The sequence below is a fragment of the Pleurodeles waltl genome, chromosome 3_1 (genome assembly GCF_031143425.1).
Source record: "Pleurodeles waltl isolate 20211129_DDA chromosome 3_1, aPleWal1.hap1.20221129, whole genome shotgun sequence".
Classification (NCBI taxonomy): domain Eukaryota; kingdom Metazoa; phylum Chordata; class Amphibia; order Caudata; family Salamandridae; genus Pleurodeles; species Pleurodeles waltl.
Window position 1 is genome coordinate 1,988,296,405 of NC_090440.1, and position 27,375 is coordinate 1,988,323,779.

General features: G+C 44.0%; 4 non-coding genes and 2 pseudogenes across 4 annotated transcripts; all 6 read right to left on the bottom strand.

Moving 5' to 3' along the window:
- Positions 1–1,752: 1,752 nt before the first annotated feature.
- On the bottom strand, positions 1,753–1,970 carry LOC138286057 (small nucleolar RNA U3). Its single transcript, XR_011201753.1, has one exon. It is a non-coding gene; the product is annotated as a small nucleolar RNA U3 (small nucleolar RNA).
- Positions 1,971–6,104: 4,134 nt separating this feature from the next.
- On the bottom strand, positions 6,105–6,322 carry LOC138286163 (small nucleolar RNA U3). The gene has a single exon (XR_011201855.1). It is a non-coding gene; the product is annotated as a small nucleolar RNA U3 (small nucleolar RNA).
- A 4,123-nt stretch (positions 6,323–10,445) lies between these two features.
- Positions 10,446–10,639, bottom strand: LOC138286194 (small nucleolar RNA U3; annotated as a pseudogene).
- A 4,123-nt stretch (positions 10,640–14,762) lies between these two features.
- Positions 14,763–14,980, bottom strand: LOC138286143 (small nucleolar RNA U3). Its single transcript, XR_011201836.1, has one exon. It is a non-coding gene; the product is annotated as a small nucleolar RNA U3 (small nucleolar RNA).
- Positions 14,981–19,103: 4,123 nt separating this feature from the next.
- Positions 19,104–19,297, bottom strand: LOC138286195 (small nucleolar RNA U3; annotated as a pseudogene).
- A 4,123-nt stretch (positions 19,298–23,420) lies between these two features.
- Positions 23,421–23,638, bottom strand: LOC138286144 (small nucleolar RNA U3). Its single transcript, XR_011201837.1, has one exon. It is a non-coding gene; the product is annotated as a small nucleolar RNA U3 (small nucleolar RNA).
- Between the last annotated feature and the right edge of the window lie 3,737 nt (positions 23,639–27,375).

Sequence of the window (27,375 nt, forward strand, 5' to 3'; positions counted from 1 at the left end):
GACTTTAAAAACTGCTGCTGTGGTCTATGCCGCTAACTAAAGTATTGCTTCAGCACGACAGGCTCAAGTTGAAGGCGAAAAACAGTCCACATCCCCTCTTCCAGCAGGCTAGAGGGTACCACAATTTAGTCTTACTTTGTTTTTTGTTTTTATATTTACTTATCTATTTATTTCATTATTTTAAAAAAGGACATTGCTGGGAAGGCAGTCGGGCTACGCTCCTGGCTCCTATAAAGCCAAGATTAGGCAAAGTTTTGAAGCACTCAACTGGCCTGCCGCCAGAGCGGAACCTTCTCCAATTCACGCTCTGCCGCCAACCCACCCACCTCGTTTCCCCGGCATTGGGGCATGTTTGAACTCCAAAATGGCGGCCTCCGGGGTTCCACACATTGCAGCTTTACCATTTTCAAGGTACAGGGATTATTCTACTGTTTAAAAGCTGCTGGCATTCCGATTTTCTTCATGAGGCTATCAATCTTGCAGTGTTCTAATATAGCATACGAGAACATTATTAGGGGCCCAAAGGGATCATTAAACGTCTTCTGTTGAGAGTTATTGACAAAAGCGAGGGGACAGGGCATTTAACTAATGTGACAGCAGAGGAACGACGCCTATGCTGACAGCTCAACATTTCGTTCAATGAGGTAAGAATGCTTTAAATTAAACAGGAAAGCCAAAAAAACGACATTTGCTAGAATATTAGACCAGATGGCTTATTCCAACCATTATTTGATTGTTGCAACTTCACTGTCCCCAATGAATCTTAAAAAATTCCAATGTCCTAAGACATCTAGCCCTTGATGTACTAGAGGTTGTGCGAGCGTTCCTGGGAAGCTGAATGATTTTCTGCTGCGCCTACAGGCTTTTATGGTAAGTAATCAGATGCAATCCTTTACGCTTACGTTACTTTGTGCTATGCGAGTCCCCGTGCAACACCTTAGCAAATGCCCAAGACGGCGTTCTTTGTCCTCATCGGTCTAAGATCCTCAACAGCCTTATACATTTTAGGACCTGTGACCAGGGTGTTACTCTTGGTTTTAGTCTAAAAAGACTAACTAGCATTAGAAAGCCCCTTTTTCCCACGTCAATTCGACAGGGCGATAAGCCACTGAGCGGCACTAATTGTGTGGAAGATGTCTAAACTCTAAAAATAGATCAAACATAGAGGCCCAGATTTATGAAACGCTTGCGTTATCACAGCGTAAGGCAACACCAGGGCATCAGTGAGGTTTACTAAACCACGCAAGGCCACCTTGCGTGGCATTGCATGTCTTAATAAATCTAGAGTAACCCATGGCAGCGCAAGTCGCTGCCTTGCGTTACTGTTTGCCGGGAAGGCGTTCCATGGGTAGGGAGTGGGTGATCTTAGGCATCCACCCATGCTCTTTCATGCATTCCCAGATTTACTAAGAGTAGTAAACCTGGGAACGCGTACGCCTTCCCAACTGAGGAGCAACAAGGAGAAATATCTTTGTTTCTCTACGTTTTATCCTCAAGTTGTCCTGCTGAGTTGCGTAAAAGGTGAGTAAATCTTCCCCTTCCCCGGGTCCATTTGAAAAGACCCTCTTTACTTAAATGTACCAAATTACGATTAGAAAGACCGTTTGAAAAGCTCAGTTTATAAAAGAAAGCCCCCAAAAAGCTCAAAAGAGGTGATTGCAAATACAAGTCAAGTGAGAATCTGGCAACCATCAAATATCCAAGAAAAGAAGTTTAAAATGCTGTACTCTCTTAAACTGAAACAAGAAGCTAACCACTCAGTTTGTGTTTCCTTCCTCCAGTTCTTCGTAAAAGAAGAGAGGAACGTTCATCAATAGCAGACAGCAGCTGCACAAATGCAACACTGTCCACTGGCTTCGCGCTCAGAAGAAAACACTACAACTCTTCCTCGTGGTTAGCGAAGACCAGACACTTTCGAACACATTTCCTCAGTTAAAAACTATAGAAATGATCCCTGAAAGTATAGTCTTGCCAGAACCACTTCCAGCTCACACAGACAGAAAAAGTGGAAACCCTTCTTACCTACAGTAAGCACCTGTTGGGCATCAAGTCAAAAAACATATAAATATATAGATAAGACCACAAAATAGCATTCAGCAGATGCGCGTGCATTTCTGTGCAAGAAAGAGTTCTCCCTAGAACTCGGGTGACACAATGCTTTAAAAATTTGCATATCAGAAATCAGCCACCAATCAAATTCAGCCTGCCTTTTCCCGGCCCTGTCTCACACACAGACACACACACACACACAGGTTACCTGTTGGCTGCCCCTGAAACAGACAGAGGACTACAGTATGAAAGTTAAAGTTCAAACAGGTAAAGAAACGGCAGCCATACTTTCCTTTCCTGCTCTCGTTTACCGCAACAAACACATTTTAACTTGTTTAAAAAGTAAGAGAAACAGTTGGTAAACTCACAAAAAAGACAGTCTACCGTTACTTCCAGAGCTTTCGGCACTGCACTAAATGACAATTATTACCATTTCAAGATGGCTACGCATTATCAGACTGCACGAAGTGGGTGCATTTTACTGGAGATCGGACAGAATCACCAGAGCGCTTACTCTGTTCAAGTAAAGCAGCACACACTTGCCCTCTGAGTTCACATCATACTGTGCTGAAAGTGTAGGTGGTGAAAACACTGGGAATTATTCTTGTTCACAGCCTTCATTTTAAAGCTCGAGCCAAGACATGGATTTCTCTGGTAGTTTCATCCTCAGATATCTTGGTGAGATGTTCAACTTCCTGACGCAAATCGATTTACATGTTAAGAGGCAGAGCATTAATTAGCACTCATTTGGACTACTGCAATGCCTTACACAAGGGAAAATGGGGAAAACTTGAAACAAAACGGCAGGTTCCACAGGATTTTGCAGGAAGACAGTTTTCAATCAGAATATTTGGTTCAGATTATGACCTTTCAATGTGCCGAAAGCGTGATACTGATTGCTAGTGAATGAGAAACGACCTGGTAGGTTTGCAAGTATGGAAACAAAAGGTGTAGCAAGCAACCTACCTTTACATTTTGAAAAGTTGCACCACAGATCAAATGTATGGCAATGTCTTCAATCAGTCTCCCCAAACAAAGTAACTCTCCCCCAGTTCACGTGTAAGACCCTTACAAGGCGATGGCATTCCGCAGGAACCACGGGTTACAACGGAACCTACCACTTTCAGATGAGCTCTGAATACCTGGACATCAAAGAAAGCCTTCACATCAGCAACACCTTGTCCTACCAGCCGCTTTGAACATATGCAGCTTTTCCAGGCCCCATGACTTTTAGGCATCTCTGTATTATAGAAGTATCCAAAACACGGTTTATTTTTCTTGTACAGAAGATTCCGTTCACCGGGGAGTGAATCCTTGTCGGGACAATTTTGATCCTAGTATTCTTCAGAATAGGAACCGAACATTTCAGTGAATGTATCCGTCATCCAGCCCTTCCTCAAATGAAGAAAGGAACAGCCATCAACAAAAGACAGTTGTTTCATAAATACAACTCTGCCCTTCCTTTCCAGATCAGGGCTTTTCTGCAACAACTCTCTGACACTTACAAACACTGGGGCAGATTTACGACATTTTGGCGCAGGGCAGCACAGCAAGTCACATTGCTGTGCCCTGTGTCAAAGAAAACGGGCAATAATGTGTTATATGTATGCAATACTGTCCTTTTCCACTGCGCTGGAGCCATTTTGACTGCCTAGAGCCAGCGCCGGCAACCTTGCACCATGGTGCAAGGTTGTCTGCGTTGTAGGCAAAATTGTTTTTGTGAAGGAAGAGGCACCTTCCTACACAAAAACAATCTTGGGAGGCTTTTCCCTTTTCCTATGCGTGCTGCAAAACGCAGCACACATAGAAAGGGGAAACAACAAAGAGAAATAAAGATATTTCTCCTCACTGACCCTCCCCTGGGGAGGGGTAAGGTGTTGGTGCATTCCCAGATTTACATGGCTCTGTAAATTTGGGGATGCGTCTAACAACATGGGTGTTGCGTTGGAACACACACTGCAAAGCCCTTGGATCGCCTCCCTAATGCAGAGTAAGCCAGCGCACCGCTTTACAATGCCTTGCCTTAATCACTATCTACGGGACTATTCAAAGCCACGCCAAGTGGCTTTGCGTGATCTCCTAGATATGGTTAAAAGGTCTGACCGCTGTTGCGTCACTAGAAGTCACGCAACTGCAGTGCAAGCCTCTCTTAAATATGCCCCACTAGTTCCAGTTTCTTTCTTCAGAAACTTTTTATAACGCTATGCCACTCTGTTCCAGTGGCACAGGAAGATGTCACAACAGCATTTTTGCTGCCATCTGGCTTAGCTCTCAGATGGTAAGTGATACAGACTTTAAAAACTGCTGCTGTGGTCTATGCCGCTAACTAAAGTATTGCTTCAGCACGACAGGCTCAAGTTGAAGGCGAAAAACAGTCCACATCCCCTCTTCCAGCAGGCTAGAGGGTACCACAATTTAGTCTTACTTTGGTTTTTGTTTTTATATTTACTTATCTATTTATTTCATTATTTTAAAAAAGGACATTGCTGGGAAGGCAGTCGGGCTACGCTCCTGGCTCCTATAAAGCCAAGATTAGGCAAAGTTTTGAAGCACTCAACTGGCCTGCCGCCAGAGCGGAACCTTCTCCAATTCACGCTCTGCCGCCAACCCACCCACCTCGTTTCCCCGGCATTGGGGCATGTTTGAACTCCAAAATGGCGGCCTCCGGGGTTCCACACATTGCAGCTTTACCATTTTCAAGGTACAGGGATTATTCTACTGTTTAAAAGCTGCTGGCATTCCGATTTTCTTCATGAGGCTATCAATCTTGCAGTGTTCTAATATAGCATACGAGAACATTATTAGGGGCCCAAAGGGATCATTAAACGTCTTCTGTTGAGAGTTATTGACAAAAGCGAGGGGACAGGGCATTTAACTAATGTGACAGCAGAGGAACGACGCCTATGCTGACAGCTCAACATTTCGTTCAATGAGGTAAGAATGCTTTAAATTAAACAGGAAAGCCAAAAAAACGACATTTGCTAGAATATTAGACCAGATGGCTTATTCCAACCATTATTTGATTGTTGCAACTTCACTGTCCCCAATGAATCTTAAAAAATTCCAATGTCCTAAGACATCTAGCCCTTGATGTACTAGAGGTTGTGCGAGCGTTCCTGGGAAGCTGAATGATTTTCTGCTGCGCCTACAGGCTTTTATGGTAAGTAATCAGATGCAATCCTTTACGCTTACGTTACTTTGTGCTATGCGAGTCCCCGTGCAACACCTTAGCAAATGCCCAAGACGGCGTTCTTTGTCCTCATCGGTCTAAGATCCTCAACAGCCTTATACATTTTAGGACCTGTGACCAGGGTGTTACTCTTGGTTTTAGTCTAAAAAGACTAACTAGCATTAGAAAGCCCCTTTTTCCCACGTCAATTCGACAGGGCGATAAGCCACTGAGCGGCACTAATTGTGTGGAAGATGTCTAAACTCTAAAAATAGATCAAACATAGAGGCCCAGATTTATGAAACGCTTGCGTTATCACAGCGTAAGGCAACACCAGGGCATCAGTGAGGTTTACTAAACCACGCAAGGCCACCTTGCGTGGCATTGCATGTCTTAATAAATCTAGAGTAACCCATGGCAGCGCAAGTCGCTGCCTTGCGTTACTGTTTGCCGGGAAGGCGTTCCATGGGTAGGGAGTGGGTGATCTTAGGCATCCACCCATGCTCTTTCATGCATTCCCAGATTTACTAAGAGTAGTAAACCTGGGAACGCGTACGCCTTCCCAACTGAGGAGCAACAAGGAGAAATATCTTTGTTTCTCTACGTTTTATCCTCAAGTTGTCCTGCTGAGTTGCGTAAAAGGTGAGTAAATCTTCCCCTTCCCCGGGTCCATTTGAAAAGACCCTCTTTACCTAAATGTACCAAATTACGATTAGAAAGACCGATTAGAAAGACCGTTTGAAAAGCTCAGTTTATAAAAGAAAGCCCCCAAAAAGCTCAAAAGAGGTGATTGCAAATACAAGTCAAGTGAGAATCTGGCAACCATCAAATATCCAAGAAAAGAAGTTTAAAATGCTGTACTCTCTTAAACTGAAACAAGAAGCTAACCACTCAGTTTGTGTTTCCTTCCTCCAGTTCTCCGTAAAAGAAGAGAGGAACGTTCATGAATAGCAGACAGCAGCTGCACAAATGCAACACTGTCCACTGGCTTCGCGCTCAGAAGAAAACACTACAACTCTTCCTCGTGGTTAGCGAAGACCAGACACTTTCGAACACATTTCCTCAGTTAAAAACTATAGAAATGATCCCTGAAAGTATAGTCTTGCCTGAACCACTTCCAGCTCACACAGACAGAAAAAGTGGAAACCCTTCTTACCTACAGTAAGCACCTGTTGGGCATCAAGTCAAAAAACATATAAATATATAGATAAGACCACAAAATAGCATTCAGCAGATGCGCGTGCATTTCTGTGCAAGAAAGAGTTCTCCCTAGAACTCGGGTGACACAATGCTTTAAAAATTTGAATATCAGAAATCAGCCACCAATCAAATTCAGCCTGCCTTTTCCCGGCCCTGTCTCACACACAGACACACACACACACACACAGGTTACCTGTTGGCTGCTCCTGAAACAGACAGAGGACTACAGTATGAAAGTTAAAGTTCAAACAGGTAAAGAAACGGCAGCCATACTTTCCTTTCCTGCTCTCGTTTACCGCAACAAACACATTTTAACTTGTTTAAAAAGTAAGAGAAACAGTTGGTAAACTCACAAAAAAGACAGTCTACCGTTACTTCCAGAGCTTTCGGCACTGCACTAAATGACAATTATTACCATTTCAAGATGGCTACGCATTATCAGACTGCACGAAGTGGGTGCATTTTACTGGAGATCGGACAGAATCACCAGAGCGCTTACTCTGTTCAAGTAAAGCAGCACACACTTGCCCTCTGAGTTCACATCATACTGTGCTGAAAGTGTAGGTGGTGAAAACACTGGGAATTATTCTTGTTCACAGCCTTCATTTTGAAGCTCGAGCCAAGACATGGATTTCTCTGGTAGTTTCATCCTCAGATATCTTGGTGAGATGTTCAACTTCCTGACACAAATCGATTTACATGTTAAGAGGCAGAGCATTAATTAGCACTCATTTGGACTACTGCAATGCCTTACACAAGGGAAAATGGGGAAAACTTGAAACAAAACGGCAGGTTCCACAGGATTTTGCAGGAAGACAGTTTTCAATCAGAATATTTGGTTCAGATTATGACCTTTCAATGTGCCGAAAGCGTGATACTGATTGCTAGTGAATGAGAAACGACCTGGTAGGTTTGCAAGTATGGAAACAAAAGGTGTAGCAAGCAACCTACCTTTACATTTTGAAAAGTTGCACCACAGATCAAATGTATGGCAATGTCTTCAATCAGTCTCCCCAAACAAAGTAACTCTCCCCCAGTTCACGTGTAAGACCCTTACAAGGCGATGGCATTCCGCAGGAACCACGGGTTACAACGGAACCTACCACTTTCAGATGAGCTCTGAATACCTGGACATCAAAGAAAGCCTTCACATCAGCAACACCTTGTCCTACCAGCCGCTTTGAACATATGCAGCTTTTCCAGGCCCCATGACTTTTAGGCATCTCTGTATTATAGAAGTATCCAAAACACGGTTTATTTTTCTTGTACAGAAGATTCCGTTCACCGGGGAGTGAATCCTTGTCGGGCCAATTTTGATCCTAGTATTCCTCAGAATAGGAACCGAACATTTCAGTGAATGTATCCGTCATCCAGCCCTTCCTCAAATGAAGAAAGGAACAGCCATCAACAAAAGACAGTTGTTTCATAAATACAACTCTGCCCTTCCTTTCCAGATCAGGGCTTTTCTGCAACAACTCTCTGACACTTACAAACACTGGGGCAGATTTACGACATTTTGGAGCAGGGCAGCACAGCAAGTCACATTGCTGTGCCCTGTGTCAAAGAAAACGGGCAATAATGTGTTATATGTATGCAATACTGTCCTTTTCCACTGCGCTGGAGCCATTTTGACTGCCTAGAGCCAGCGCCGGCAACCTTGCACCATGGTGCAAGGTTGTCTGCGTTGTAGGCAAAATTGTTTTTGTGAAGGAAGAGGCACCTTCCTACACAAAAACAATCTTGGGAGGCTTTTCCCTTTTCCTATGCGTGCTGCAAAACGCAGCACACATAGAAAGGGGAAACAACAAAGAGAAATAAAGATATTTCTCCTCACTGACCCTCCCCTGGGGAGGGGTAAGGTGTTGGTGCATTCCCAGATTTACATGGCTCTGTAAATTTGGGGATGCGTCTAACAACATGGGTGTTGCGTTGGAACACACACTGCAAAGCCCTTGGATCGCCTCCCTAATGCAGAGTAAGCCAGCGCACCGCTTTACAATGCCTTGCCTTAATCACTATCTACGGGACTATTCAAAGCCACGCCAAGTGGCTTTGCGTGATCTCCTAGATATGGTTAAAAGGTCTGACCGCTGTTGCGTCACTAGAAGTCACGCAACTGCAGTACAAGCCTCTCTTAAATATGCCCCACTAGTTCCAGTTTCTTTCTTCAGAAACTTTTTATAACGCTATGCCACTCTGTTCCAGTGGCACAGGAAGATGTCACAACAGCATTTTTGCTGCCATCTGGCTTAGCTCTCAGATGGTAAGTGATACAGACTTTAAAAACTGCTGCTGTGGTCTATGCCGCTAACTAAAGTATTGCTTCAGCACGACAGGCTCAAGTTGAAGGCGAAAAACAGTCCACATCCCCTCTTCCAGCAGGCTAGAGGGTACCACAATTTAGTCTTACTTTGTTTTTTGTTTTTATATTTACTTATCTATTTATTTCATTATTTTAAAAAAGGACATTGCTGGGAAGGCAGTCGGGCTACGCTCCTGGCTCCTATAAAGCCAAGATTAGGCAAAGTTTTGAAGCACTCAACTGGCCTGCCGCCAGAGCGGAACCTTCTCCAATTCACGCTCTGCCGCCAACCCACCCACCTCGTTTCCCCGGCATTGGGGCATGTTTGAACTCCAAAATGGCGGCCTCCGGGGTTCCACACATTGCAGCTTTACCATTTTCAAGGTACAGGGATTATTCTACTGTTTAAAAGCTGCTGGCATTCCGATTTTCTTCATGAGGCTATCAATCTTGCAGTGTTCTAATATAGCATACGAGAACATTATTAGGGGCCCAAAGGGATCATTAAACGTCTTCTGTTGAGAGTTATTGACAAAAGCGAGGGGACAGGGCATTTAACTAATGTGACAGCAGAGGAACGACGCCTATGCTGACAGCTCAACATTTCGTTCAATGAGGTAAGAATGCTTTAAATTAAACAGGAAAGCCAAAAAAACGACATTTGCTAGAATATTAGACCAGATGGCTTATTCCAACCATTATTTGATTGTTGCAACTTCACTGTCCCCAATGAATCTTAAAAAATTCCAATGTCCTAAGACATCTAGCCCTTGATGTACTAGAGGTTGTGCGAGCGTTCCTGGGAAGCTGAATGATTTTCTGCTGCGCCTACAGGCTTTTATGGTAAGTAATCAGATGCAATCCTTTACGCTTACGTTACTTTGTGCTATGCGAGTCCCCGTGCAACACCTTAGCAAATGCCCAAGACGGCGTTCTTTGTCCTCATCGGTCTAAGATCCTCAACAGCCTTATACATTTTAGGACCTGTGACCAGGGTGTTACTCTTGGTTTTAGTCTAAAAAGACTAACTAGCATTAGAAAGCCCCTTTTCCCCACGTCAATTCGACAGGGCGATAAGCCACTGAGCGGCACTAATTGTGTGGAAGATGTCTAAACTCTAAAAATAGATCAAACATAGAGGCCCAGATTTATGAAACGCTTGCGTTATCACAGCGTAAGGCAACACCAGGGCATCAGTGAGGTTTACTAAACCACGCAAGGCCACCTTGCGTGGCATTGCATGTCTTAATAAATCTAGAGTAACCCATGGCAGCGCAAGTCGCTGCCTTGCGTTACTGTTTGCCGGGAAGGCGTTCCATGGGTAGGGAGTGGGTGATCTTAGGCATCCACCCATGCTCTTTCATGCATTCCCAGATTTACTAAGAGTAGTAAACCTGGGAACGCGTACGCCTTCCCAACTGAGGAGCAACAAGGAGAAATATCTTTGTTTCTCTACGTTTTATCCTCAAGTTGTCCTGCTGAGTTGCGTAAAAGGTGAGTAAATCTTCCCCTTCCTCGGGTCCATTTGAAAAGACCCTCTTTACTTAAATGTACCAAATTACGATTAGAAAGACCGTTTGAAAAGCTCAGTTTATAAAAGAAAGCCCCCAAAAAGCCCAAAAGAGGTGATTGCAAATACAAGTCAAGTGAGAATCTGGCAACCATCAAATATCCAAGAAAAGAAGTTTAAAATGCTGTACTCTCTTAAACTGAAACAAGAAGCTAACCACTCAGTTTGTGTTTCCTTCCTCCAGTTCTTCGTAAAAGAAGAGAGGAACGTTCATCAATAGCAGACAGCAGCTGCACAAATGCAACACTGTCCACTGGCTTCGCGCTCTCGTGGTTAGCGAAGACCAGACACTTTCGAACACATTTCCTCAGTTAAAAACTATAGAAATGATCCCTGAAAGTATAGTCTTGCCTGAACCACTTCCAGCTCACACAGACAGAAAAAGTGGAAACCCTTCTTACCTACAGTAAGCACCTGTTGGGCATCAAGTCAAAAAACATATAAATATATAGATAAGACCACAAAATAGCATTCAGCAGATGCGCGTGCATTTCTGTGCAAGAAAGAGTTCTCCCTAGAACTCGGGTGACACAATGCTTTAAAAATTTGCATATCAGAAATCAGCCACCAATCAAATTCAGCCTGCCTTTTCCCGGCCCTGTCTCACACACAGACACACACACACACACACAGGTTACCTGTTGGCTGCTCCTGAAACAGACAGAGGACTACAGTATGAAAGTTAAAGTTCAAACAGGTAAAGAAACGGCAGCCATACTTTCCTTTCCTGCTCTCGTTTACCGCAACAAACACATTTTAACTTGTTTAAAAAGTAAGAGAAACAGTTGGTAAACTCACAAAAAAGACAGTCTACCGTTACTTCCAGAGCTTTCGGCACTGCACTAAATGACAATTATTACCATTTCAAGATGGCTACGCATTATCAGACTGCACGAAGTGGGTGAATTTTACTGGAGATCGGACAGAATCACCAGAGCGCTTACTCTGTTCAAGTAAAGCAGCACACACTTGCCCTCTGAGTTCACATCATACTGTGCTGAAAGTGTAGGTGGTGAAAACACTGGGAATTATTCTTGTTCACAGCCTTCATTTTGAAGCTCGAGCCAAGACATGGATTTCTCTGGTAGTGTCATCCTCAGATATCTTGGTGAGATGTTCAACTTCCTGACGCAAATCGATTTACATGTTAAGAGGCAGAGCATTAATTAGCACTCATTTGGACTACTGCAATGCCTTACACAAGGGAAAATGGGGAAAACTTGAAACAAAACGGCAGGTTCCACAGGATTTTGCAGGAAGACAGTTTTCAATCAGAATATTTGGTTCAGATTATGACCTTTCAATGTGCCGAAAGCGTGATACTGATTGCTAGTGAATGAGAAACGACCTGGTAGGTTTGCAAGTATGGAAACAAAAGGTGTAGCAAGCAACCTACCTTTACATTTTGAAAAGTTGCACCACAGATCAAATGTATGGCAATGTCTTCAATCAGTCTCCCCAAACAAAGTAACTCTCACCCAGTTCACGTGTAAGACCCTTACAAGGCGATGGCATTCCGCAGGAACCACGGGTTACAACGGAACCTACCACTTTCAGATGAGCTCTGAATACCTGGACATCAAAGAAAGCCTTCACATCAGCAACACCTTGTCCTACCAGCCGCTTTGAACATATGCAGCTTTTCCAGGCCCCATGACTTTTAGGCATCTCTGTATTATAGAAGTATCCAAAACACGGTTTATTTTTCTTGTACAGAAGATTCCGTTCACCGGGGAGTGAATCCTTGTCGGGCCAATTTTGATCCTAGTATTCTTCAGAATAGGAACCGAACATTTCAGTGAATGTATCCGTCATCCAGCCCTTCCTCAAATGAAGAAAGGAACAGCCATCAACAAAAGACAGTTGTTTCATAAATACAACTCTGCCCTTCCTTTCCAGATCAGGGCTTTTCTGCAACAACTCTCTGACACTTACAAACACTGGGGCAGATTTACGAAATTTTGGCGCAGGGCAGCACAGCAAGTCACATTGCTGTGCCCTGTGTCAAAGAAAACGGGCAATAATGTGTTATATGTATGCAATACTGTCCTTTTCCACTGCGCTGGAGCCATTTTGACTGCCTAGAGCCAGCGCCGGCAACCTTGCACCATGGTGCAAGGTTGTCTGCGTTGTAGGCAAAATTGTTTTTGTGAAGGAAGAGGCACCTTCCTACACAAAAACAATCTTGGGAGGCTTTTCCCTTTTCCTATGCGTGCTGCAAAACGCAGCACACATAGAAAGGGGAAACAACAAAGAGAAATAAAGATATTTCTCCTCACTGACCCTCCCCTGGGGAGGGGTAAGGTGTTGGTGCATTCCCAGATTTACATGGCTCTGTAAATTTGGGGATGCGTCTAACAACATGGGTGTTGCGTTGGAACACACACTGCAAAGCCCTTGGATCGCCTCCCTAATGCAGAGTAAGCCAGCGCACCGCTTTACAATGCCTTGCCTTAATCACTATCTACGGGACTATTCAAAGCCACGCCAAGTGGCTTTGCGTGATCTCCTAGATATGGTTAAAAGGTCTGACCGCTGTTGCGTCACTAGAAGTCACGCAACTGCAGTGCAAGCCTCTCTTAAATATGCCCCACTAGTTCCAGTTTCTTTCTTCAGAAACTTTTTATAACGCTATGCCACTCTGTTCCAGTGGCACAGGAAGATGTCACAACAGCATTTTTGCTGCCATCTGGCTTAGCTCTCAGATGGTAAGTGATACAGACTTTAAAAACTGCTGCTGTGGTCTATGCCGCTAACTAAAGTATTGCTTCAGCACGACAGGCTCAAGTTGAAGGCGAAAAACAGTCCACATCCCCTCTTCCAGCAGGCTAGAGGGTACCACAATTTAGTCTTACTTTGTTTTTTGTTTTTATATTTACTTATCTATTTATTTCATTATTTTAAAAAAGGACATTGCTGGGAAGGCAGTCGGGCTACGCTCCTGGCTCCTATAAAGCCAAGATTAGGCAAAGTTTTGAAGCACTCAACTGGCCTGCCGCCAGAGCGGAACCTTCTCCAATTCACGCTCTGCCGCCAACCCACCCACCTCGTTTCCCCGGCATTGGGGCATGTTTGAACTCCAAAATGGCGGCCTCCGGGGTTCCACACATTGCAGCTTTACCATTTTCAAGGTACAGGGATTATTCTACTGTTTAAAAGCTGCTGGCATTCCGATTTTCTTCATGAGGCTATCAATCTTGCAGTGTTCTAATATAGCATACGAGAACATTATTAGGGGCCCAAAGGGATCATTAAACGTCTTCTGTTGAGAGTTATTGACAAAAGCGAGGGGACAGGGCATTTAACTAATGTGACAGCAGAGGAACGACGCCTATGCTGACAGCTCAACATTTCGTTCAATGAGGTAAGAATGCTTTAAATTAAACAGGAAAGCCAAAAAAACGACATTTGCTAGAATATTAGACCAGATGGCTTATTCCAACCATTATTTGATTGTTGCAACTTCACTGTCCCCAATGAATCTTAAAAAATTCCAATGTCCTAAGACATCTAGCCCTTGATGTACTAGAGGTTGTGCGAGCGTTCCTGGGAAGCTGAATGATTTTCTGCTGCGCCTACAGGCTTTTATGGTAAGTAATCAGATGCAATCCTTTACGCTTACGTTACTTTGTGCTATGCGAGTCCCCGTGCAACACCTTAGCAAATGCCCAAGACGGCGTTCTTTGTCCTCATCGGTCTAAGATCCTCAACAGCCTTATACATTTTAGGACCTGTGACCAGGGTGTTACTCTTGGTTTTAGTCTAAAAAGACTAACTAGCATTAGAAAGCCCCTTTTTCCCACGTCAATTCGACAGGGCGATAAGCCACTGAGCGGCACTAATTGTGTGGAAGATGTCTAAACTCTAAAAATAGATCAAACATAGAGGCCCAGATTTATGAAACGCTTGCGTTATCACAGCGTAAGGCAACACCAGGGCATCAGTGAGGTTTACTAAACCACGCAAGGCCACCTTGCGTGGCATTGCATGTCTTAATAAATCTAGAGTAACCCATGGCAGCGCAAGTCGCTGCCTTGCGTTACTGTTTGCCGGGAAGGCGTTCCATGGGTAGGGAGTGGGTGATCTTAGGCATCCACCCATGCTCTTTCATGCATTCCCAGATTTACTAAGAGTAGTAAACCTGGGAACGCGTACGCCTTCCCAACTGAGGAGCAACAAGGAGAAATATCTTTGTTTCTCTACGTTTTATCCTCAAGTTGTCCTGCTGAGTTGCGTAAAAGGTGAGTAAATCTTCCCCTTCCCCGGGTCCATTTGAAAAGACCCTCTTTACCTAAATGTACCAAATTACGATTAGAAAGACCGTTTGAAAAGCTCAGTTTATAAAAGAAAGCCCCCAAAAAGCTCAAAAGAGGTGATTGCAAATACAAGTCAAGTGAGAATCTGGCAACCATCAAATATCCAAGAAAAGAAGTTTAAAATGCTGTACTCTCTTAAACTGAAACAAGAAGCTAACCACTCAGTTTGTGTTTCCTTCCTCCAGTTCTCCGTAAAAGAAGAGAGGAACGTTCATGAATAGCAGACAGCAGCTGCACAAATGCAACACTGTCCACTGGCTTCACGCTCAGAAGAAAACACTACAACTCTTCCTCGTGGTTAGCGAAGACCAGACACTTTCGAACACATTTCCTCAGTTAAAAACTATAGAAATGATCCCTGAAAGTATAGTCTTGCCTGAACCACTTCCAGCTCACACAGACAGAAAAAGTGGAAACCCTTCTTACCTACAGTAAGCACCTGTTGGGCATCAAGTCAAAAAACATATAAATATATAGATAAGACCACAAAATAGCATTCAGCAGATGCGCGTGCATTTCTGTGCAAGAAAGAGTTCTCCCTAGAACTCGGGTGACACAATGCTTTAAAAATTTGCATATCAGAAATCAGCCACCAATCAAATTCAGCCTGCCTTTTCCCGGCCCTGTCTCACACACAGACACACACACACACACACAGGTTACCTGTTGGCTGCTCCTGAAACAGACAGAGGACTACAGTATGAAAGTTAAAGTTCAAACAGGTAAAGAAACGGCAGCCATACTTTCCTTTCCTGCTCTCGTTTACCGCAACAAACACATTTTAACTTGTTTAAAAAGTAAGAGAAACAGTTGGTAAACTCACAAAAAAGACAGTCTACCGTTACTTCCAGAGCTTTCGGCACTGCACTAAATGACAATTATTACCATTTCAAGATGGCTACGCATTATCAGACTGCACGAAGTGGGTGCATTTTACTGGAGATCGGACAGAATCACCAGAGCGCTTACTCTGTTCAAGTAAAGCAGCACACACTTGCCCTCTGAGTTCACATCATACTGTGCTGAAAGTGTAGGTGGTGAAAACACTGGGAATTATTCTTGTTCACAGCCTTCATTTTGAAGCTCGAGCCAAGACATGGATTTCTCTGGTAGTTTCATCCTCAGATATCTTGGTGAGATGTTCAACTTCCTGACACAAATCGATTTACATGTTAAGAGGCAGAGCATTAATTAGCACTCATTTGGACTACTGCAATGCCTTACACAAGGGAAAATGGGGAAAACTTGAAACAAAACGGCAGGTTCCACAGGATTTTGCAGGAAGACAGTTTTCAATCAGAATATTTGGTTCAGATTATGACCTTTCAATGTGCCGAAAGCGTGATACTGATTGCTAGTGAATGAGAAACGACCTGGTAGGTTTGCAAGTATGGAAACAAAAGGTGTAGCAAGCAACCTACCTTTACATTTTGAAAAGTTGCACCACAGATCAAATGTATGGCAATGTCTTCAATCAGTCTCCCCAAACAAAGTAACTCTCCCCCAGTTCACGTGTAAGACCCTTACAAGGCGATGGCATTCCGCAGGAACCACGGGTTACAACGGAACCTACCACTTTCAGATGAGCTCTGAATACCTGGACATCAAAGAAAGCCTTCACATCAGCAACACCTTGTCCTACCAGCCGCTTTGAACATATGCAGCTTTTCCAGGCCCCATGACTTTTAGGCATCTCTGTATTATAGAAGTATCCAAAACACGGTTTATTTTTCTTGTACAGAAGATTCCGTTCACCGGGGAGTGAATCCTTGTCGGGCCAATTTTGATCCTAGTATTCCTCAGAATAGGAACCGAACATTTCAGTGAATGTATCCGTCATCCAGCCCTTCCTCAAATGAAGAAAGGAACAGCCATCAACAAAAGACAGTTGTTTCATAAATACAACTCTGCCCTTCCTTTCCAGATCAGGGCTTTTCTGCAACAACTCTCTGACACTTACAAACACTGGGGCAGATTTACGACATTTTGGAGCAGGGCAGCACAGCAAGTCACATTGCTGTGCCCTGTGTCAAAGAAAACGGGCAATAATGTGTTATATGTATGCAATACTGTCCTTTTCCACTGCGCTGGAGCCATTTTGACTGCCTAGAGCCAGCGCCGGCAACCTTGCACCATGGTGCAAGGTTGTCTGCGTTGTAGGCAAAATTGTTTTTGTGAAGGAAGAGGCACCTTCCTACACAAAAACAATCTTGGGAGGCTTTTCCCTTTTCCTATGCGTGCTGCAAAACGCAGCACACATAGAAAGGGGAAACAACAAAGAGAAATAAAGATATTTCTCCTCACTGACCCTCCCCTGGGGAGGGGTAAGGTGTTGGTGCATTCCCAGATTTACATGGCTCTGTAAATTTGGGGATGCGTCTAACAACATGGGTGTTGCGTTGGAACACACACTGCAAAGCCCTTGGATCGCCTCCCTAATGCAGAGTAAGCCAGCGCACCGCTTTACAATGCCTTGCCTTAATCACTATCTACGGGACTATTCAAAGCCACGCCAAGTGGCTTTGCGTGATCTCCTAGATATGGTTAAAAGGTCTGACCGCTGTTGCGTCACTAGAAGTCACGCAACTGCAGTGCAAGCCTCTCTTAAATATGCCCCACTAGTTCCAGTTTCTTTCTTCAGAAACTTTTTATAACGCTATGCCACTCTGTTCCAGTGGCACAGGAAGATGTCACAACAGCATTTTTGCTGCCATCTGGCTTAGCTCTCAGATGGTAAGTGATACAGACTTTAAAAACTGCTGCTGTGGTCTATGCCGCTAACTAAAGTATTGCTTCAGCACGACAGGCTCAAGTTGAAGGCGAAAAACAGTCCACATCCCCTCTTCCAGCAGGCTAGAGGGTACCACAATTTAGTCTTACTTTGTTTTTTGTTTTTATATTTACTTATCTATTTATTTCATTATTTTAAAAAAGGACATTGCTGGGAAGGCAGTCGGGCTACGCTCCTGGCTCCTATAAAGCCAAGATTAGGCAAAGTTTTGAAGCACTCAACTGGCCTGCCGCCAGAGCGGAACCTTCTCCAATTCACGCTCTGCCGCCAACCCACCCACCTCGTTTCCCCGGCATTGGGGCATGTTTGAACTCCAAAATGGCGGCCTCCGGGGTTCCACACATTGCAGCTTTACCATTTTCAAGGTACAGGGATTATTCTACTGTTTAAAAGCTGCTGGCATTCCGATTTTCTTCATGAGGCTATCAATCTTGCAGTGTTCTAATATAGCATACGAGAACATTATTAGGGGCCCAAAGGGATCATTAAACGTCTTCTGTTGAGAGTTATTGACAAAAGCGAGGGGACAGGGCATTTAACTAATGTGACAGCAGAGGAACGACGCCTATGCTGACAGCTCAACATTTCGTTCAATGAGGTAAGAATGCTTTAAATTAAACAGGAAAGCCAAAAAAACGACATTTGCTAGAATATTAGACCAGATGGCTTATTCCAACCATTATTTGATTGTTGCAACTTCACTGTCCCCAATGAATCTTAAAAAATTCCAATGTCCTAAGACATCTAGCCCTTGATGTACTAGAGGTTGTGCGAGCGTTCCTGGGAAGCTGAATGATTTTCTGCTGCGCCTACAGGCTTTTATGGTAAGTAATCAGATGCAATCCTTTACGCTTACGTTACTTTGTGCTATGCGAGTCCCCGTGCAACACCTTAGCAAATGCCCAAGACGGCGTTCTTTGTCCTCATCGGTCTAAGATCCTCAACAGCCTTATACATTTTAGGACCTGTGACCAGGGTGTTACTCTTGGTTTTAGTCTAAAAAGACTAACTAGCATTAGAAAGCCCCTTTTTCCCACGTCAATTCGACAGGGCGATAAGCCACTGAGCGGCACTAATTGTGTGGAAGATGTCTAAACTCTAAAAATAGATCAAACATAGAGGCCCAGATTTATGAAACGCTTGCGTTATCACAGCGTAAGGCAACACCAGGGCATCAGTGAGGTTTACTAAACCACGCAAGGCCACCTTGCGTGGCATTGCATGTCTTAATAAATCTAGAGTAACCCATGGCAGCGCAAGTCGCTGCCTTGCGTTACTGTTTGCCGGGAAGGCGTTCCATGGGTAGGGAGTGGGTGATCTTAGGCATCCACCCATGCTCTTTCATGCATTCCCAGATTTACTAAGAGTAGTAAACCTGGGAACGCGTACGCCTTCCCAACTGAGGAGCAACAAGGAGAAATATCTTTGTTTCTCTACGTTTTATCCTCAAGTTGTCCTGCTGAGTTGCGTAAAAGGTGAGTAAATCTTCCCCTTCCCCGGGTCCATTTGAAAAGACCCTCTTTACTTAAATGTACCAAATTACGATTAGAAAGACCGTTTGAAAAGCTCAGTTTATAAAAGAAAGCCCCCAAAAAGCTCAAAAGAGGTGATTGCAAATACAAGTCAAGTGAGAATCTGGCAACCATCAAATATCCAAGAAAAGAAGTTTAAAATGCTGTACTCTCTTAAACTGAAACAAGAAGCTAACCACTCAGTTTGTGTTTCCTTCCTCCAGTTCTTCGTAAAAGAAGAGAGGAACGTTCATCAATAGCAGACAGCAGCTGCACAAATGCAACACTGTCCACTGGCTTCGCGCTCTCGTGGTTAGCGAAGACCAGACACTTTCGAACACATTTCCTCAGTTAAAAACTATAGAAATGATCCCTGAAAGTATAGTCTTGCCTGAACCACTTCCAGCTCACACAGACAGAAAAAGTGGAAACCCTTCTTACCTACAGTAAGCACCTGTTGGGCATCAAGTCAAAAAACATATAAATATATAGATAAGACCACAAAATAGCATTCAGCAGATGCGCGTGCATTTCTGTGCAAGAAAGAGTTCTCCCTAGAACTCGGGTGACACAATGCTTTAAAAATTTGCATATCAGAAATCAGCCACCAATCAAATTCAGCCTGCCTTTTCCCGGCCCTGTCTCACACACAGACACACACACACACACACAGGTTACCTGTTGGCTGCTCCTGAAACAGACAGAGGACTACAGTATGAAAGTTAAAGTTCAAACAGGTAAAGAAACGGCAGCCATACTTTCCTTTCCTGCTCTCGTTTACCGCAACAAACACATTTTAACTTGTTTAAAAAGTAAGAGAAACAGTTGGTAAACTCACAAAAAAGACAGTCTACCGTTACTTCCAGAGCTTTCGGCACTGCACTAAATGACAATTATTACCATTTCAAGATGGCTACGCATTATCAGACTGCACGAAGTGGGTGAATTTTACTGGAGATCGGACAGAATCACCAGAGCGCTTACTCTGTTCAAGTAAAGCAGCACACACTTGCCCTCTGAGTTCACATCATACTGTGCTGAAAGTGTAGGTGGTGAAAACACTGGGAATTATTCTTGTTCACAGCCTTCATTTTGAAGCTCGAGCCAAGACATGGATTTCTCTGGTAGTGTCATCCTCAGATATCTTGGTGAGATGTTCAACTTCCTGACGCAAATCGATTTACATGTTAAGAGGCAGAGCATTAATTAGCACTCATTTGGACTACTGCAATGCCTTACACAAGGGAAAATGGGGAAAACTTGAAACAAAACGGCAGGTTCCACAGGATTTTGCAGGAAGACAGTTTTCAATCAGAATATTTGGTTCAGATTATGACCTTTCAATGTGCCGAAAGCGTGATACTGATTGCTAGTGAATGAGAAACGACCTGGTAGGTTTGCAAGTATGGAAACAAAAGGTGTAGCAAGCAACCTACCTTTACATTTTGAAAAGTTGCACCACAGATCAAATGTATGGCAATGTCTTCAATCAGTCTCCCCAAACAAAGTAACTCTCACCCAGTTCACGTGTAAGACCCTTACAAGGCGATGGCATTCCGCAGGAACCACGGGTTACAACGGAACCTACCACTTTCAGATGAGCTCTGAATACCTGGACATCAAAGAAAGCCTTCACATCAGCAACACCTTGTCCTACCAGCCGCTTTGAACATATGCAGCTTTTCCAGGCCCCATGACTTTTAGGCATCTCTGTATTATAGAAGTATCCAAAACACGGTTTATTTTTCTTGTACAGAAGATTCCGTTCACCGGGGAGTGAATCCTTGTCGGGCCAATTTTGATCCTAGTATTCTTCAGAATAGGAACCGAACATTTCAGTGAATGTATCCGTCATCCAGCCCTTCCTCAAATGAAGAAAGGAACAGCCATCAACAAAAGACAGTTGTTTCATAAATACAACTCTGCCCTTCCTTTCCAGATCAGGGCTTTTCTGCAACAACTCTCTGACACTTACAAACACTGGGGCAGATTTACGAAATTTTGGCGCAGGGCAGCACAGCAAGTCACATTGCTGTGCCCTGTGTCAAAGAAAACGGGCAATAATGTGTTATATGTATGCAATACTGTCCTTTTCCACTGCGCTGGAGCCATTTTGACTGCCTAGAGCCAGCGCCGGCAACCTTGCACCATGGTGCAAGGTTGTCTGCGTTGTAGGCAAAATTGTTTTTGTGAAGGAAGAGGCACCTTCCTACACAAAAACAATCTTGGGAGGCTTTTCCCTTTTCCTATGCGTGCTGCAAAACGCAGCACACATAGAAAGGGGAAACAACAAAGAGAAATAAAGATATTTCTCCTCACTGACCCTCCCCTGGGGAGGGGTAAGGTGTTGGTGCATTCCCAGATTTACATGGCTCTGTAAATTTGGGGATGCGTCTAACAACATGGGTGTTGCGTTGGAACACACACTGCAAAGCCCTTGGATCGCCTCCCTAATGCAGAGTAAGCCAGCGCACCGCTTTACAATGCCTTGCCTTAATCACTATCTACGGGACTATTCAAAGCCACGCCAAGTGGCTTTGCGTGATCTCCTAGATATGGTTAAAAGGTCTGACCGCTGTTGCGTCACTAGAAGTCACGCAACTGCAGTGCAAGCCTCTCTTAAATATGCCCCACTAGTTCCAGTTTCTTTCTTCAGAAACTTTTTATAACGCTATGCCACTCTGTTCCAGTGGCACAGGAAGATGTCACAACAGCATTTTTGCTGCCATCTGGCTTAGCTCTCAGATGGTAAGTGATACAGACTTTAAAAACTGCTGCTGTGGTCTATGCCGCTAACTAAAGTATTGCTTCAGCACGACAGGCTCAAGTTGAAGGCGAAAAACAGTCCACATCCCCTCTTCCAGCAGGCTAGAGGGTACCACAATTTAGTCTTACTTTGTTTTTTGTTTTTATATTTACTTATCTATTTATTTCATTATTTTAAAAAAGGACATTGCTGGGAAGGCAGTCGGGCTACGCTCCTGGCTCCTATAAAGCCAAGATTAGGCAAAGTTTTGAAGCACTCAACTGGCCTGCCGCCAGAGCGGAACCTTCTCCAATTCACGCTCTGCCGCCAACCCACCCACCTCGTTTCCCCGGCATTGGGGCATGTTTGAACTCCAAAATGGCGGCCTCCGGGGTTCCACACATTGCAGCTTTACCATTTTCAAGGTACAGGGATTATTCTACTGTTTAAAAGCTGCTGGCATTCCGATTTTCTTCATGAGGCTATCAATCTTGCAGTGTTCTAATATAGCATACGAGAACATTATTAGGGGCCCAAAGGGATCATTAAACGTCTTCTGTTGAGAGTTATTGACAAAAGCGAGGGGACAGGGCATTTAACTAATGTGACAGCAGAGGAACGACGCCTATGCTGACAGCTCAACATTTCGTTCAATGAGGTAAGAATGCTTTAAATTAAACAGGAAAGCCAAAAAAACGACATTTGCTAGAATATTAGACCAGATGGCTTATTCCAACCATTATTTGATTGTTGCAACTTCACTGTCCCCAATGAATCTTAAAAAATTCCAATGTCCTAAGACATCTAGCCCTTGATGTACTAGAGGTTGTGCGAGCGTTCCTGGGAAGCTGAATGATTTTCTGCTGCGCCTACAGGCTTTTATGGTAAGTAATCAGATGCAATCCTTTACGCTTACGTTACTTTGTGCTATGCGAGTCCCCGTGCAACACCTTAGCAAATGCCCAAGACGGCGTTCTTTGTCCTCATCGGTCTAAGATCCTCAACAGCCTTATACATTTTAGGACCTGTGACCAGGGTGTTACTCTTGGTTTTAGTCTAAAAAGACTAACTAGCATTAGAAAGCCCCTTTTTCCCACGTCAATTCGACAGGGCGATAAGCCACTGAGCGGCACTAATTGTGTGGAAGATGTCTAAACTCTAAAAATAGATCAAACATAGAGGCCCAGATTTATGAAACGCTTGCGTTATCACAGCGTAAGGCAACACCAGGGCATCAGTGAGGTTTACTAAACCACGCAAGGCCACCTTGCGTGGCATTGCATGTCTTAATAAATCTAGAGTAACCCATGGCAGCGCAAGTCGCTGCCTTGCGTTACTGTTTGCCGGGAAGGCGTTCCATGGGTAGGGAGTGGGTGATCTTAGGCATCCACCCATGCTCTTTCATGCATTCCCAGATTTACTAAGAGTAGTAAACCTGGGAACGCGTACGCCTTCCCAACTGAGGAGCAACAAGGAGAAATATCTTTGTTTCTCTACGTTTTATCCTCAAGTTGTCCTGCTGAGTTGCGTAAAAGGTGAGTAAATCTTCCCCTTCCCCGGGTCCATTTGAAAAGACCCTCTTTACCTAAATGTACCAAATTACGATTAGAAAGACCGTTTGAAAAGCTCAGTTTATAAAAGAAAGCCCCCAAAAAGCTCAAAAGAGGTGATTGCAAATACAAGTCAAGTGAGAATCTGGCAACCATCAAATATCCAAGAAAAGAAGTTTAAAATGCTGTACTCTCTTAAACTGAAACAAGAAGCTAACCACTCAGTTTGTGTTTCCTTCCTCCAGTTCTCCGTAAAAGAAGAGAGGAACGTTCATGAATAGCAGACAGCAGCTGCACAAATGCAACACTGTCCACTGGCTTCACGCTCAGAAGAAAACACTACAACTCTTCCTCGTGGTTAGCGAAGACCAGACACTTTCGAACACATTTCCTCAGTTAAAAACTATAGAAATGATCCCTGAAAGTATAGTCTTGCCTGAACCACTTCCAGCTCACACAGACAGAAAAAGTGGAAACCCTTCTTACCTACAGTAAGCACCTGTTGGGCATCAAGTCAAAAAACATATAAATATATAGATAAGACCACAAAATAGCATTCAGCAGATGCGCGTGCATTTCTGTGCAAGAAAGAGTTCTCCCTAGAACTCGGGTGACACAATGCTTTAAAAATTTGCATATCAGAAATCAGCCACCAATCAAATTCAGCCTGCCTTTTCCCGGCCCTGTCTCACACACAGACACACACACACACACACAGGTTACCTGTTGGCTGCTCCTGAAACAGACAGAGGACTACAGTATGAAAGTTAAAGTTCAAACAGGTAAAGAAACGGCAGCCATACTTTCCTTTCCTGCTCTCGTTTACCGCAACAAACACATTTTAACTTGTTTAAAAAGTAAGAGAAACAGTTGGTAAACTCACAAAAAAGACAGTCTACCGTTACTTCCAGAGCTTTCGGCACTGCACTAAATGACAATTATTACCATTTCAAGATGGCTACGCATTATCAGACTGCACGAAGTGGGTGCATTTTACTGGAGATCGGACAGAATCACCAGAGCGCTTACTCTGTTCAAGTAAAGCAGCACACACTTGCCCTCTGAGTTCACATCATACTGTGCTGAAAGTGTAGGTGGTGAAAACACTGGGAATTATTCTTGTTCACAGCCTTCATTTTGAAGCTCGAGCCAAGACATGGATTTCTCTGGTAGTTTCATCCTCAGATATCTTGGTGAGATGTTCAACTTCCTGACACAAATCGATTTACATGTTAAGAGGCAGAGCATTAATTAGCACTCATTTGGACTACTGCAATGCCTTACACAAGGGAAAATGGGGAAAACTTGAAACAAAACGGCAGGTTCCACAGGATTTTGCAGGAAGACAGTTTTCAATCAGAATATTTGGTTCAGATTATGACCTTTCAATGTGCCGAAAGCGTGATACTGATTGCTAGTGAATGAGAAACGACCTGGTAGGTTTGCAAGTATGGAAACAAAAGGTGTAGCAAGCAACCTACCTTTACATTTTGAAAAGTTGCACCACAGATCAAATGTATGGCAATGTCTTCAATCAGTCTCCCCAAACAAAGTAACTCTCCCCCAGTTCACGTGTAAGACCCTTACAAGGCGATGGCATTCCGCAGGAACCACGGGTTACAACGGAACCTACCACTTTCAGATGAGCTCTGAATACCTGGACATCAAAGAAAGCCTTCACATCAGCAACACCTTGTCCTACCAGCCGCTTTGAACATATGCAGCTTTTCCAGGCCCCATGACTTTTAGGCATCTCTGTATTATAGAAGTATCCAAAACACGGTTTATTTTTCTTGTACAGAAGATTCCGTTCACCGGGGAGTGAATCCTTGTCGGGCCAATTTTGATCCTAGTATTCCTCAGAATAGGAACCGAACATTTCAGTGAATGTATCCGTCATCCAGCCCTTCCTCAAATGAAGAAAGGAACAGCCATCAACAAAAGACAGTTGTTTCATAAATACAACTCTGCCCTTCCTTTCCAGATCAGGGCTTTTCTGCAACAACTCTCTGACACTTACAAACACTGGGGCAGATTTACGACATTTTGGAGCAGGGCAGCACAGCAAGTCACATTGCTGTGCCCTGTGTCAAAGAAAACGGGCAATAATGTGTTATATGTATGCAATACTGTCCTTTTCCACTGCGCTGGAGCCATTTTGACTGCCTAGAGCCAGCGCCGGCAACCTTGCACCATGGTGCAAGGTTGTCTGCGTTGTAGGCAAAATTGTTTTTGTGAAGGAAGAGGCACCTTCCTACACAAAAACAATCTTGGGAGGCTTTTCCCTTTTCCTATGCGTGCTGCAAAACGCAGCACACATAGAAAGGGGAAACAACAAAGAGAAATAAAGATATTTCTCCTCACTGACCCTCCCCTGGGGAGGGGTAAGGTGTTGGTGCATTCCCAGATTTACATGGCTCTGTAAATTTGGGGATGCGTCTAACAACATGGGTGTTGCGTTGGAACACACACTGCAAAGCCCTTGGATCGCCTCCCTAATGCAGAGTAAGCCAGCGCACCGCTTTACAATGCCTTGCCTTAATCACTATCTACGGGACTATTCAAAGCCACGCCAAGTGGCTTTGCGTGATCTCCTAGATATGGTTAAAAGGTCTGACCGCTGTTGCGTCACTAGAAGTCACGCAACTGCAGTGCAAGCCTCTCTTAAATATGCCCCACTAGTTCCAGTTTCTTTCTTCAGAAACTTTTTATAACGCTATGCCACTCTGTTCCAGTGGCACAGGAAGATGTCACAACAGCATTTTTGCTGCCATCTGGCTTAGCTCTCAGATGGTAAGTGATACAGACTTTAAAAACTGCTGCTGTGGTCTATGCCGCTAACTAAAGTATTGCTTCAGCACGACAGGCTCAAGTTGAAGGCGAAAAACAGTCCACATCCCCTCTTCCAGCAGGCTAGAGGGTACCACAATTTAGTCTTACTTTGTTTTTTGTTTTTATATTTACTTATCTATTTATTTCATTATTTTAAAAAAGGACATTGCTGGGAAGGCAGTCGGGCTACGCTCCTGGCTCCTATAAAGCCAAGATTAGGCAAAGTTTTGAAGCACTCAACTGGCCTGCCGCCAGAGCGGAACCTTCTCCAATTCACGCTCTGCCGCCAACCCACCCACCTCGTTTCCCCGGCATTGGGGCATGTTTGAACTCCAAAATGGCGGCCTCCGGGGTTCCACACATTGCAGCTTTACCATTTTCAAGGTACAGGGATTATTCTACTGTTTAAAAGCTGCTGGCATTCCGATTTTCTTCATGAGGCTATCAATCTTGCAGTGTTCTAATATAGCATACGAGAACATTATTAGGGGCCCAAAGGGATCATTAAACGTCTTCTGTTGAGAGTTATTGACAAAAGCGAGGGGACAGGGCATTTAACTAATGTGACAGCAGAGGAACGACGCCTATGCTGACAGCTCAACATTTCGTTCAATGAGGTAAGAATGCTTTAAATTAAACAGGAAAGCCAAAAAAACGACATTTGCTAGAATATTAGACCAGATGGCTTATTCCAACCATTATTTGATTGTTGCAACTTCACTGTCCCCAATGAATCTTAAAAAATTCCAATGTCCTAAGACATCTAGCCCTTGATGTACTAGAGGTTGTGCGAGCGTTCCTGGGAAGCTGAATGATTTTCTGCTGCGCCTACAGGCTTTTATGGTAAGTAATCAGATGCAATCCTTTACGCTTACGTTACTTTGTGCTATGCGAGTCCCCGTGCAACACCTTAGCAAATGCCCAAGACGGCGTTCTTTGTCCTCATCGGTCTAAGATCCTCAACAGCCTTATACATTTTAGGACCTGTGACCAGGGTGTTACTCTTGGTTTTAGTCTAAAAAGACTAACTAGCATTAGAAAGCCCCTTTTTCCCACGTCAATTCGACAGGGCGATAAGCCACTGAGCGGCACTAATTGTGTGGAAGATGTCTAAACTCTAAAAATAGATCAAACATAGAGGCCCAGATTTATGAAACGCTTGCGTTATCACAGCGTAAGGCAACACCAGGGCATCAGTGAGGTTTACTAAACCACGCAAGGCCACCTTGCGTGGCATTGCATGTCTTAATAAATCTAGAGTAACCCATGGCAGCGCAAGTCGCTGCCTTGCGTTACTGTTTGCCGGGAAGGCGTTCCATGGGTAGGGAGTGGGTGATCT